Here is a 13,226-nt window from a genome sequence, read left to right as displayed (position 1 = left end):
CTATGTAACATAACATGGGGGGGGGGTCTCCTGGCTGTTCACACAGGTGTGTCATTGCTGTACATTGACCATGCATTGCTTCTGTGGTATTGCAAAGGCAAAGACAAATGCTTCCAGCCATCCATTGCACTAATGGATTGGTCATCAGCTGGCTGTCTATGTCCCGCATCAATATAGACCAAAGTACAGAGGGTTAGGCTATGCTATTGTGCACCTACCTGATGCATCAGAAGGTGCGAGGCCCTTGCTAAATTCTGTGCACAGACTTTGAGATCTATGCTTTAGACTGTATCTAAACCTGCTCCAACATGGACTGACATTCTGGCCTACTTTCAGCCGATGCGACTTGTCTGTCGCTGAACAGTCGCTTTTTATGTATTCAGCACCTATGTATAATGTTGTAAAAATGCTCTAGAAGCTAAAGTCGCAGAAATGTCACACATATTTGGCCTGCAACTTTCTGTGCGACAAATTCAGACAGGAAAAATCAGTATAAATCCTTAGAAAATTATCCCCCAGTGTCTCCATCTGCTGGCGGTATTGAATAAGCATTGCTGCACTGATGGGGTATGCATTAGACGAAAAAAAAGAAGAAAAAGAAGAATAATACGCCCAGAAAAGAGGCGAAAAGGAGAAAAACGTAAAAAAACGTGAAAAAAAAGTAAGAGGAAGAGAAGGGAAAAAAAGGTGGAAATGGGTTTAAAAGTGATTTCGGCGGAGAAATATATATATATATATATATATATATATATATATATATATATATGCGCACACACACACATAGATATAAACGTATTCTCCGTTGAGATATTGCAGCCGCTGCTGTGTCCAGGCCCAGGAGCCTTAGCACTGTGCTGTGATGTCACTCAATACCACTGACATCACTAGGTGTAAACAACATCTCTCCTTTGCTGTGTATGTGACTATGGAGCTGTTTGGTGATGTCGTCTATTACGGCCTTCATAGAAGCAACAGGAGATTGTTGCATCCATCTTGAACCCTCAGAACTACAGTGCTATGATGTCACTCACTTCCACAGGCCTTGCAGAGTGTAAACAACAACAACCCAGCTTTGTTGTGTATGTAACCAAAGGGATTTGTGATGTCACCTAGAACCTTCACAGCAGCGACAGCTTTATGAGGAGCATCAGCACTGCTCTGCCTGAGCAGAACCATCACCGCCATAGGTTGTCAAATAACCCGGATTTAACCCACACAGGTAAGTCCAATGGGGTGCAGGCATGTCCTCTATGCTTACAGCTTCCCGTGGGTGTTGGTTTGATACCGTTTGGGGACAGCCAAGGAGGCATCTGCAGGCAACAAAGGTAGGTGTGTGCTTGTGAGTGTGTTTCCTATGCAGATCCTAAGCCCAGTGTCACATGCAAGTAGGAGGAGTAAGAAGGGTTCCTGGCAAATCCGGGTTATGGATTGCATTTAAAAAGGCCCCGTGGGAGTGCAATGGGCCCCTGTCTTGCTGCTTAGCAATAATGGTATGGGTTTAGGTTCTGCTGTGTGTACTGGTGGTTGACTGCCCCCCAGCCCAGAGTGTGCATGGAAAATTGTCTGGCAGCCTCCCTGACAGCAAGCAGTGATAGTGCCCATGAAGGGGACCTTGTTGGGCCCGCCCCTTTCACGGTTATCGCTTCTCGGCCTTTTGGCTAAGATCAAGTGTAGTATCTGTTCTTATCAGTTTAATATCTGATACGTCCCCTATCTGGGGACCATATATTAAATGGATTTTTGAGAACGGGGGCCGATTTCGAAGCTTGCTTCCGTCGCCCTATGCATTGACCCGATATGGCAGTATCTTCGGGTACAGTGCACCACCCCCTTACAGGGTTAAAAAGAAAGATTCCTACTTTCATTGCTACCTGCTTGCTGGCTAGCCAGCTAGCCAGCCCTGTGGGCCTTGCTGCTGCTGCAGCCAAAAAACAAAAGGTGGTGCTGCTGCTGCTTCTTCTGCTGCTTCTGCTTCTGCTTGTGTCTGGCCCCTGTTGGAGCGTCCAGGCACAGGACTTCTGCTGCTGCTGACTAAATGGCCTCCTTAATTGGATCATTTGAGTAGCCAGCACACCTGTGCAGGTAGGGCATGACATGATAGGCAGCTGCCTTGATAGCGGGTGGGTGCTGAATGTTCCTAATTGACAAAATAAGATTAATGCTTATGAAGAAATATAAAATCTCATCCCTTCCCCAATATCGCGCCACACCCCTACCCCTTAATTCCCTGGTTGAACGTGATGGACATATGTCTTTTTTCGACCGTACTAACTATGTAACTATGTAACATAACATGGGGGGGGGGTCTCCTGGCTGTTCACACAGGTGTGTCATTGCTGTACATTGACCATGCATTGCTTCTGTGGTATTGCAAAGGCAAAGACAAATGCTTCCAGCCATCCATTGCACTAATGGATTGGTCATCAGCTGGCTGTCTATGTCCCGCATCAATATAGACCAAAGTACAGAGGGTTAGGCTATGCTATTGTGCACCTACCTGATGCATCAGAAGGTGCGAGGCCCTTGCTAAATTCTGTGCACAGACTTTGAGATCTATGCTTTAGACTGTATCTAAACCTGCTCCAACATGGACTGACATTCTGGCCTACTTTCAGCCGATGCGACTTGTCTGTCGCTGAACAGTCGCTTTTTATGTATTCAGCACCTATGTATAATGTTGTAAAAATGCTCTAGAAGCTAAAGTCGCAGAAATGTCACACATATTTGGCCTGCAACTTTCTGTGCGACAAATTCAGACAGGAAAAATCAGTATAAATCCTTAGAAAATTATCCCCCAGTGTCTCCATCTGCTGGCGGTATTGAATAAGCATTGCTGCACTGATGGGGTATGCATTAGACGAAAAAAAAGAAGAAAAAGAAGAATAATACGCCCAGAAAAGAGGCGAAAAGGAGAAAAACGTAAAAAAACGTGAAAAAAAAGTAAGAGGAAGAGAAGGGAAAAAAAGGTGGAAATGGGTTTAAAAGTGATTTCGGCGGAGAATATATATATATATATATATATATATATATATATATATATATATGCGCACACACACACATAGATATAAACGTATTCTCCGTTGAGATATTGCAGCCGCTGCTGTGTCCAGGCCCAGGAGCCTTAGCACTGTGCTGTGATGTCACTCAATACCACTGACATCACTAGGTGTAAACAACATCTCTCCTTTGCTGTGTATGTGACTATGGAGCTGTTTGGTGATGTCGTCTATTACGGCCTTCATAGAAGCAACAGGAGATTGTTGCATCCATCTTGAACCCTCAGAACTACAGTGCTATGATGTCACTCACTTCCACAGGCCTTGCAGAGTGTAAACAACAACAACCCAGCTTTGTTGTGTATGTAACCAAAGGGATTTGTGATGTCACCTAGAACCTTCACAGCAGCGACAGCTTTATGAGGAGCATCAGCACTGCTCTGCCTGAGCAGAACCATCACCGCCATAGGTTGTCAAATAACCCGGATTTAACCCACACAGGTAAGTCCAATGGGGTGCAGGCATGTCCTCTATGCTTACAGCTTCCCGTGGGTGTTGGTTTGATACCGTTTGGGGACAGCCAAGGAGGCATCTGCAGGCAACAAAGGTAGGTGTGTGCTTGTGAGTGTGTTTCCTATGCAGATCCTAAGCCCAGTGTCACATGCAAGTAGGAGGAGTAAGAAGGGTTCCTGGCAAATCCGGGTTATGGATTGCATTTAAAAAGGCCCCGTGGGAGTGCAATGGGCCCCTGTCTTGCTGCTTAGCAATAATGGTATGGGTTTAGGTTCTGCTGTGTGTACTGGTGGTTGACTGCCCCCCAGCCCAGAGTGTGCATGGAAAATTGTCTGGCAGCCTCCCTGACAGCAAGCAGTGATAGTGCCCATGAAGGGGACCTTGTTGGGCCCGCCCCTTTCACGGTTATCGCTTCTCGGCCTTTTGGCTAAGATCAAGTGTAGTATCTGTTCTTATCAGTTTAATATCTGATACGTCCCCTATCTGGGGACCATATATTAAATGGATTTTTGAGAACGGGGGCCGATTTCGAAGCTTGCTTCCGTCGCCCTATGCATTGACCCGATATGGCAGTATCTTCGGGTACAGTGCACCACCCCCTTACAGGGTTAAAAAGAAAGATTCCTACTTTCATTGCTACCTGCTTGCTGGCTAGCCAGCTAGCCAGCCCTGTGGGCCTTGCTGCTGCTGCAGCCAAAAAACAAAAGGTGGTGCTGCTGCTGCTTCTTCTGCTGCTTCTGCTTCTGCTTGTGTCTGGCCCCTGTTGGAGCGTCCAGGCACAGGACTTCTGCTGCTGCTGACTAAATGGCCTCCTTAATTGGATCATTTGAGTAGCCAGCACACCTGTGCAGGTAGGGCATGACATGATAGGCAGCTGCCTTGATAGCGGGTGGGTGCTGAATGTTCCTAATTGACAAAATAAGATTAATGCTTATGAAGAAATATAAAATCTCATCCCTTCCCCAATATCGCGCCACACCCCTACCCCTTAATTCCCTGGTTGAACGTGATGGACATATGTCTTTTTTCGACCGTACTAACTATGTAACTATGTAACATAACATGGGGGGGGGGTCTCCTGGCTGTTCACACAGGTGTGTCATTGCTGTACATTGACCATGCATTGCTTCTGTGGTATTGCAAAGGCAAAGACAAATGCTTCCAGCCATCCATTGCACTAATGGATTGGTCATCAGCTGGCTGTCTATGTCCCGCATCAATATAGACCAAAGTACAGAGGGTTAGGCTATGCTATTGTGCACCTACCTGATGCATCAGAAGGTGCGAGGCCCTTGCTAAATTCTGTGCACAGACTTTGAGATCTATGCTTTAGACTGTATCTAAACCTGCTCCAACATGGACTGACATTCTGGCCTACTTTCAGCCGATGCGACTTGTCTGTCGCTGAACAGTCGCTTTTTATGTATTCAGCACCTATGTATAATGTTGTAAAAATGCTCTAGAAGCTAAAGTCGCAGAAATGTCACACATATTTGGCCTGCAACTTTCTGTGCGACAAATTCAGACAGGAAAAATCAGTATAAATCCTTAGAAAATTATCCCCCAGTGTCTCCATCTGCTGGCGGTATTGAATAAGCATTGCTGCACTGATGGGGTATGCATTAGACGAAAAAAAAGAAGAAAAAGAAGAATAATACGCCCAGAAAAGAGGCGAAAAGGAGAAAAACGTAAAAAAACGTGAAAAAAAAGTAAGAGGAAGAGAAGGGAAAAAAAGGTGGAAATGGGTTTAAAAGTGATTTCGGCGGAGAAATATATATATATATATATATATATATATATATGCGCACACACACACATAGATATAAACGTATTCTCCGTTGAGATATTGCAGCCGCTGCTGTGTCCAGGCCCAGGAGCCTTAGCACTGTGCTGTGATGTCACTCAATACCACTGACATCACTAGGTGTAAACAACATCTCTCCTTTGCTGTGTATGTGACTATGGAGCTGTTTGGTGATGTCGTCTATTACGGCCTTCATAGAAGCAACAGGAGATTGTTGCATCCATCTTGAACCCTCAGAACTACAGTGCTATGATGTCACTCACTTCCACAGGCCTTGCAGAGTGTAAACAACAACAACCCAGCTTTGTTGTGTATGTAACCAAAGGGATTTGTGATGTCACCTAGAACCTTCACAGCAGCGACAGCTTTATGAGGAGCATCAGCACTGCTCTGCCTGAGCAGAACCATCACCGCCATAGGTTGTCAAATAACCCGGATTTAACCCACACAGGTAAGTCCAATGGGGTGCAGGCATGTCCTCTATGCTTACAGCTTCCCGTGGGTGTTGGTTTGATACCGTTTGGGGACAGCCAAGGAGGCATCTGCAGGCAACAAAGGTAGGTGTGTGCTTGTGAGTGTGTTTCCTATGCAGATCCTAAGCCCAGTGTCACATGCAAGTAGGAGGAGTAAGAAGGGTTCCTGGCAAATCCGGGTTATGGATTGCATTTAAAAAGGCCCCGTGGGAGTGCAATGGGCCCCTGTCTTGCTGCTTAGCAATAATGGTATGGGTTTAGGTTCTGCTGTGTGTACTGGTGGTTGACTGCCCCCCAGCCCAGAGTGTGCATGGAAAATTGTCTGGCAGCCTCCCTGACAGCAAGCAGTGATAGTGCCCATGAAGGGGACCTTGTTGGGCCCGCCCCTTTCACGGTTATCGCTTCTCGGCCTTTTGGCTAAGATCAAGTGTAGTATCTGTTCTTATCAGTTTAATATCTGATACGTCCCCTATCTGGGGACCATATATTAAATGGATTTTTGAGAACGGGGGCCGATTTCGAAGCTTGCTTCCGTCGCCCTATGCATTGACCCGATATGGCAGTATCTTCGGGTACAGTGCACCACCCCCTTACAGGGTTAAAAAGAAAGATTCCTACTTTCATTGCTACCTGCTTGCTGGCTAGCCAGCTAGCCAGCCCTGTGGGCCTTGCTGCTGCTGCAGCCAAAAAACAAAAGGTGGTGCTGCTGCTGCTTCTTCTGCTGCTTCTGCTTCTGCTTGTGTCTGGCCCCTGTTGGAGCGTCCAGGCACAGGACTTCTGCTGCTGCTGACTAAATGGCCTCCTTAATTGGATCATTTGAGTAGCCAGCACACCTGTGCAGGTAGGGCATGACATGATAGGCAGCTGCCTTGATAGCGGGTGGGTGCTGAATGTTCCTAATTGACAAAATAAGATTAATGCTTATGAAGAAATATAAAATCTCATCCCTTCCCCAATATCGCGCCACACCCCTACCCCTTAATTCCCTGGTTGAACGTGATGGACATATGTCTTTTTTCGACCGTACTAACTATGTAACTATGTAACATAACATGGGGGGGGGGTCTCCTGGCTGTTCACACAGGTGTGTCATTGCTGTACATTGACCATGCATTGCTTCTGTGGTATTGCAAAGGCAAAGACAAATGCTTCCAGCCATCCATTGCACTAATGGATTGGTCATCAGCTGGCTGTCTATGTCCCGCATCAATATAGACCAAAGTACAGAGGGTTAGGCTATGCTATTGTGCACCTACCTGATGCATCAGAAGGTGCGAGGCCCTTGCTAAATTCTGTGCACAGACTTTGAGATCTATGCTTTAGACTGTATCTAAACCTGCTCCAACATGGACTGACATTCTGGCCTACTTTCAGCCGATGCGACTTGTCTGTCGCTGAACAGTCGCTTTTTATGTATTCAGCACCTATGTATAATGTTGTAAAAATGCTCTAGAAGCTAAAGTCGCAGAAATGTCACACATATTTGGCCTGCAACTTTCTGTGCGACAAATTCAGACAGGAAAAATCAGTATAAATCCTTAGAAAATTATCCCCCAGTGTCTCCATCTGCTGGCGGTATTGAATAAGCATTGCTGCACTGATGGGGTATGCATTAGACGAAAAAAAAGAAGAAAAAGAAGAATAATACGCCCAGAAAAGAGGCGAAAAGGAGAAAAACGTAAAAAAACGTGAAAAAAAAGTAAGAGGAAGAGAAGGGAAAAAAAGGTGGAAATGGGTTTAAAAGTGATTTCGGCGGAGAAATATATATATATATATATATATATATATATATATATATATATATATGCGCACACACACACATAGATATAAACGTATTCTCCGTTGAGATATTGCAGCCGCTGCTGTGTCCAGGCCCAGGAGCCTTAGCACTGTGCTGTGATGTCACTCAATACCACTGACATCACTAGGTGTAAACAACATCTCTCCTTTGCTGTGTATGTGACTATGGAGCTGTTTGGTGATGTCGTCTATTACGGCCTTCATAGAAGCAACAGGAGATTGTTGCATCCATCTTGAACCCTCAGAACTACAGTGCTATGATGTCACTCACTTCCACAGGCCTTGCAGAGTGTAAACAACAACAACCCAGCTTTGTTGTGTATGTAACCAAAGGGATTTGTGATGTCACCTAGAACCTTCACAGCAGCGACAGCTTTATGAGGAGCATCAGCACTGCTCTGCCTGAGCAGAACCATCACCGCCATAGGTTGTCAAATAACCCGGATTTAACCCACACAGGTAAGTCCAATGGGGTGCAGGCATGTCCTCTATGCTTACAGCTTCCCGTGGGTGTTGGTTTGATACCGTTTGGGGACAGCCAAGGAGGCATCTGCAGGCAACAAAGGTAGGTGTGTGCTTGTGAGTGTGTTTCCTATGCAGATCCTAAGCCCAGTGTCACATGCAAGTAGGAGGAGTAAGAAGGGTTCCTGGCAAATCCGGGTTATGGATTGCATTTAAAAAGGCCCCGTGGGAGTGCAATGGGCCCCTGTCTTGCTGCTTAGCAATAATGGTATGGGTTTAGGTTCTGCTGTGTGTACTGGTGGTTGACTGCCCCCCAGCCCAGAGTGTGCATGGAAAATTGTCTGGCAGCCTCCCTGACAGCAAGCAGTGATAGTGCCCATGAAGGGGACCTTGTTGGGCCCGCCCCTTTCACGGTTATCGCTTCTCGGCCTTTTGGCTAAGATCAAGTGTAGTATCTGTTCTTATCAGTTTAATATCTGATACGTCCCCTATCTGGGGACCATATATTAAATGGATTTTTGAGAACGGGGGCCGATTTCGAAGCTTGCTTCCGTCGCCCTATGCATTGACCCGATATGGCAGTATCTTCGGGTACAGTGCACCACCCCCTTACAGGGTTAAAAAGAAAGATTCCTACTTTCATTGCTACCTGCTTGCTGGCTAGCCAGCTAGCCAGCCCTGTGGGCCTTGCTGCTGCTGCAGCCAAAAAACAAAAGGTGGTGCTGCTGCTGCTTCTTCTGCTGCTTCTGCTTCTGCTTGTGTCTGGCCCCTGTTGGAGCGTCCAGGCACAGGACTTCTGCTGCTGCTGACTAAATGGCCTCCTTAATTGGATCATTTGAGTAGCCAGCACACCTGTGCAGGTAGGGCATGACATGATAGGCAGCTGCCTTGATAGCGGGTGGGTGCTGAATGTTCCTAATTGACAAAATAAGATTAATGCTTATGAAGAAATATAAAATCTCATCCCTTCCCCAATATCGCGCCACACCCCTACCCCTTAATTCCCTGGTTGAACGTGATGGACATATGTCTTTTTTCGACCGTACTAACTATGTAACTATGTAACATAACATGGGGGGGGGGTCTCCTGGCTGTTCACACAGGTGTGTCATTGCTGTACATTGACCATGCATTGCTTCTGTGGTATTGCAAAGGCAAAGACAAATGCTTCCAGCCATCCATTGCACTAATGGATTGGTCATCAGCTGGCTGTCTATGTCCCGCATCAATATAGACCAAAGTACAGAGGGTTAGGCTATGCTATTGTGCACCTACCTGATGCATCAGAAGGTGCGAGGCCCTTGCTAAATTCTGTGCACAGACTTTGAGATCTATGCTTTAGACTGTATCTAAACCTGCTCCAACATGGACTGACATTCTGGCCTACTTTCAGCCGATGCGACTTGTCTGTCGCTGAACAGTCGCTTTTTATGTATTCAGCACCTATGTATAATGTTGTAAAAATGCTCTAGAAGCTAAAGTCGCAGAAATGTCACACATATTTGGCCTGCAACTTTCTGTGCGACAAATTCAGACAGGAAAAATCAGTATAAATCCTTAGAAAATTATCCCCCAGTGTCTCCATCTGCTGGCGGTATTGAATAAGCATTGCTGCACTGATGGGGTATGCATTAGACGAAAAAAAAGAAGAAAAAGAAGAATAATACGCCCAGAAAAGAGGCGAAAAGGAGAAAAACGTAAAAAAACGTGAAAAAAAAGTAAGAGGAAGAGAAGGGAAAAAAAGGTGGAAATGGGTTTAAAAGTGATTTCGGCGGAGAAATATATATATATATATATATATATATATATATATATATATATATATGCGCACACACACACATAGATATAAACGTATTCTCCGTTGAGATATTGCAGCCGCTGCTGTGTCCAGGCCCAGGAGCCTTAGCACTGTGCTGTGATGTCACTCAATACCACTGACATCACTAGGTGTAAACAACATCTCTCCTTTGCTGTGTATGTGACTATGGAGCTGTTTGGTGATGTCGTCTATTACGGCCTTCATAGAAGCAACAGGAGATTGTTGCATCCATCTTGAACCCTCAGAACTACAGTGCTATGATGTCACTCACTTCCACAGGCCTTGCAGAGTGTAAACAACAACAACCCAGCTTTGTTGTGTATGTAACCAAAGGGATTTGTGATGTCACCTAGAACCTTCACAGCAGCGACAGCTTTATGAGGAGCATCAGCACTGCTCTGCCTGAGCAGAACCATCACCGCCATAGGTTGTCAAATAACCCGGATTTAACCCACACAGGTAAGTCCAATGGGGTGCAGGCATGTCCTCTATGCTTACAGCTTCCCGTGGGTGTTGGTTTGATACCGTTTGGGGACAGCCAAGGAGGCATCTGCAGGCAACAAAGGTAGGTGTGTGCTTGTGAGTGTGTTTCCTATGCAGATCCTAAGCCCAGTGTCACATGCAAGTAGGAGGAGTAAGAAGGGTTCCTGGCAAATCCGGGTTATGGATTGCATTTAAAAAGGCCCCGTGGGAGTGCAATGGGCCCCTGTCTTGCTGCTTAGCAATAATGGTATGGGTTTAGGTTCTGCTGTGTGTACTGGTGGTTGACTGCCCCCCAGCCCAGAGTGTGCATGGAAAATTGTCTGGCAGCCTCCCTGACAGCAAGCAGTGATAGTGCCCATGAAGGGGACCTTGTTGGGCCCGCCCCTTTCACGGTTATCGCTTCTCGGCCTTTTGGCTAAGATCAAGTGTAGTATCTGTTCTTATCAGTTTAATATCTGATACGTCCCCTATCTGGGGACCATATATTAAATGGATTTTTGAGAACGGGGGCCGATTTCGAAGCTTGCTTCCGTCGCCCTATGCATTGACCCGATATGGCAGTATCTTCGGGTACAGTGCACCACCCCCTTACAGGGTTAAAAAGAAAGATTCCTACTTTCATTGCTACCTGCTTGCTGGCTAGCCAGCTAGCCAGCCCTGTGGGCCTTGCTGCTGCTGCAGCCAAAAAACAAAAGGTGGTGCTGCTGCTGCTTCTTCTGCTGCTTCTGCTTCTGCTTGTGTCTGGCCCCTGTTGGAGCGTCCAGGCACAGGACTTCTGCTGCTGCTGACTAAATGGCCTCCTTAATTGGATCATTTGAGTAGCCAGCACACCTGTGCAGGTAGGGCATGACATGATAGGCAGCTGCCTTGATAGCGGGTGGGTGCTGAATGTTCCTAATTGACAAAATAAGATTAATGCTTATGAAGAAATATAAAATCTCATCCCTTCCCCAATATCGCGCCACACCCCTACCCCTTAATTCCCTGGTTGAACGTGATGGACATATGTCTTTTTTCGACCGTACTAACTATGTAACTATGTAACATAACATGGGGGGGGGGTCTCCTGGCTGTTCACACAGGTGTGTCATTGCTGTACATTGACCATGCATTGCTTCTGTGGTATTGCAAAGGCAAAGACAAATGCTTCCAGCCATCCATTGCACTAATGGATTGGTCATCAGCTGGCTGTCTATGTCCCGCATCAATATAGACCAAAGTACAGAGGGTTAGGCTATGCTATTGTGCACCTACCTGATGCATCAGAAGGTGCGAGGCCCTTGCTAAATTCTGTGCACAGACTTTGAGATCTATGCTTTAGACTGTATCTAAACCTGCTCCAACATGGACTGACATTCTGGCCTACTTTCAGCCGATGCGACTTGTCTGTCGCTGAACAGTCGCTTTTTATGTATTCAGCACCTATGTATAATGTTGTAAAAATGCTCTAGAAGCTAAAGTCGCAGAAATGTCACACATATTTGGCCTGCAACTTTCTGTGCGACAAATTCAGACAGGAAAAATCAGTATAAATCCTTAGAAAATTATCCCCCAGTGTCTCCATCTGCTGGCGGTATTGAATAAGCATTGCTGCACTGATGGGGTATGCATTAGACGAAAAAAAAGAAGAAAAAGAAGAATAATACGCCCAGAAAAGAGGCGAAAAGGAGAAAAACGTAAAAAAACGTGAAAAAAAAGTAAGAGGAAGAGAAGGGAAAAAAAGGTGGAAATGGGTTTAAAAGTGATTTCGGCGGAGAAATATATATATATATATATATATATATATATATATATATATATATATATATATATATGCGCACACACACACATAGATATAAACGTATTCTCCGTTGAGATATTGCAGCCGCTGCTGTGTCCAGGCCCAGGAGCCTTAGCACTGTGCTGTGATGTCACTCAATACCACTGACATCACTAGGTGTAAACAACATCTCTCCTTTGCTGTGTATGTGACTATGGAGCTGTTTGGTGATGTCGTCTATTACGGCCTTCATAGAAGCAACAGGAGATTGTTGCATCCATCTTGAACCCTCAGAACTACAGTGCTATGATGTCACTCACTTCCACAGGCCTTGCAGAGTGTAAACAACAACAACCAGCTTTGTTGTGTATGTAACCAAAGGGATTTGTGATGTCACCTAGAACCTTCACAGCAGCGACAGCTTTATGAGGAGCATCAGCACTGCTCTGCCTGAGCAGAACCATCACCGCCATAGGTTGTCAAATAACCCGGATTTAACCCACACAGGTAAGTCCAATGGGGTGCAGGCATGTCCTCTATGCTTACAGCTTCCCGTGGGTGTTGGTTTGATACCGTTTGGGGACAGCCAAGGAGGCATCTGCAGGCAACAAAGGTAGGTGTGTGCTTGTGAGTGTGTTTCCTATGCAGATCCTAAGCCCAGTGTCACATGCAAGTAGGAGGAGTAAGAAGGGTTCCTGGCAAATCCGGGTTATGGATTGCATTTAAAAAGGCCCCGTGGGAGTGCAATGGGCCCCTGTCTTGCTGCTTAGCAATAATGGTATGGGTTTAGGTTCTGCTGTGTGTACTGGTGGTTGACTGCCCCCCAGCCCAGAGTGTGCATGGAAAATTGTCTGGCAGCCTCCCTGACAGCAAGCAGTGATAGTGCCCATGAAGGGGACCTTGTTGGGCCCGCCCCTTTCACGGTTATCGCTTCTCGGCCTTTTGGCTAAGATCAAGTGTAGTATCTGTTCTTATCAGTTTAATATCTGATACGTCCCCTATCTGGGGACCATATATTAAATGGATTTTTGAGAACGGGGGCCGATTTCGAAGCTTGCTTCCGTCGCCCTATGCATTGACCCGATATGGCAGTATCTTCGGGTACAGTGCACCACCC

General features: G+C 46.0%; 6 non-coding genes across 6 annotated transcripts; all 6 read left to right on the top strand.

Moving 5' to 3' along the window:
• The first annotated feature begins 1,638 nt into the window (after positions 1 to 1,638).
• Positions 1,639 to 1,829, top strand: LOC130306764 (U2 spliceosomal RNA). The gene has a single exon (XR_008856060.1). It is a non-coding gene; the product is annotated as a U2 spliceosomal RNA (small nuclear RNA).
• A 2,087-nt stretch (positions 1,830 to 3,916) lies between these two features.
• On the top strand, positions 3,917 to 4,107 carry LOC130306763 (U2 spliceosomal RNA). Its single transcript, XR_008856059.1, has one exon. It is a non-coding gene; the product is annotated as a U2 spliceosomal RNA (small nuclear RNA).
• Positions 4,108 to 6,183: 2,076 nt separating this feature from the next.
• On the top strand, positions 6,184 to 6,374 carry LOC130306762 (U2 spliceosomal RNA). The gene has a single exon (XR_008856058.1). It is a non-coding gene; the product is annotated as a U2 spliceosomal RNA (small nuclear RNA).
• Positions 6,375 to 8,464: 2,090 nt separating this feature from the next.
• LOC130306761 (U2 spliceosomal RNA) lies at positions 8,465 to 8,655 on the top strand. The gene has a single exon (XR_008856057.1). It is a non-coding gene; the product is annotated as a U2 spliceosomal RNA (small nuclear RNA).
• A 2,090-nt stretch (positions 8,656 to 10,745) lies between these two features.
• Positions 10,746 to 10,936, top strand: LOC130306760 (U2 spliceosomal RNA). Its single transcript, XR_008856056.1, has one exon. It is a non-coding gene; the product is annotated as a U2 spliceosomal RNA (small nuclear RNA).
• A 2,099-nt stretch (positions 10,937 to 13,035) lies between these two features.
• LOC130306759 (U2 spliceosomal RNA) lies at positions 13,036 to 13,226 on the top strand. Its single transcript, XR_008856055.1, has one exon. It is a non-coding gene; the product is annotated as a U2 spliceosomal RNA (small nuclear RNA).

Source organism: Hyla sarda, unplaced genomic scaffold, assembly GCF_029499605.1.
Source record: "Hyla sarda isolate aHylSar1 unplaced genomic scaffold, aHylSar1.hap1 scaffold_1403, whole genome shotgun sequence".
NCBI lineage: Eukaryota > Metazoa > Chordata > Amphibia > Anura > Hylidae > Hyla > Hyla sarda.
Note: the sequence above shows the minus strand (reverse complement) of the source record. Positions and strands in the feature narration are given on the sequence as shown.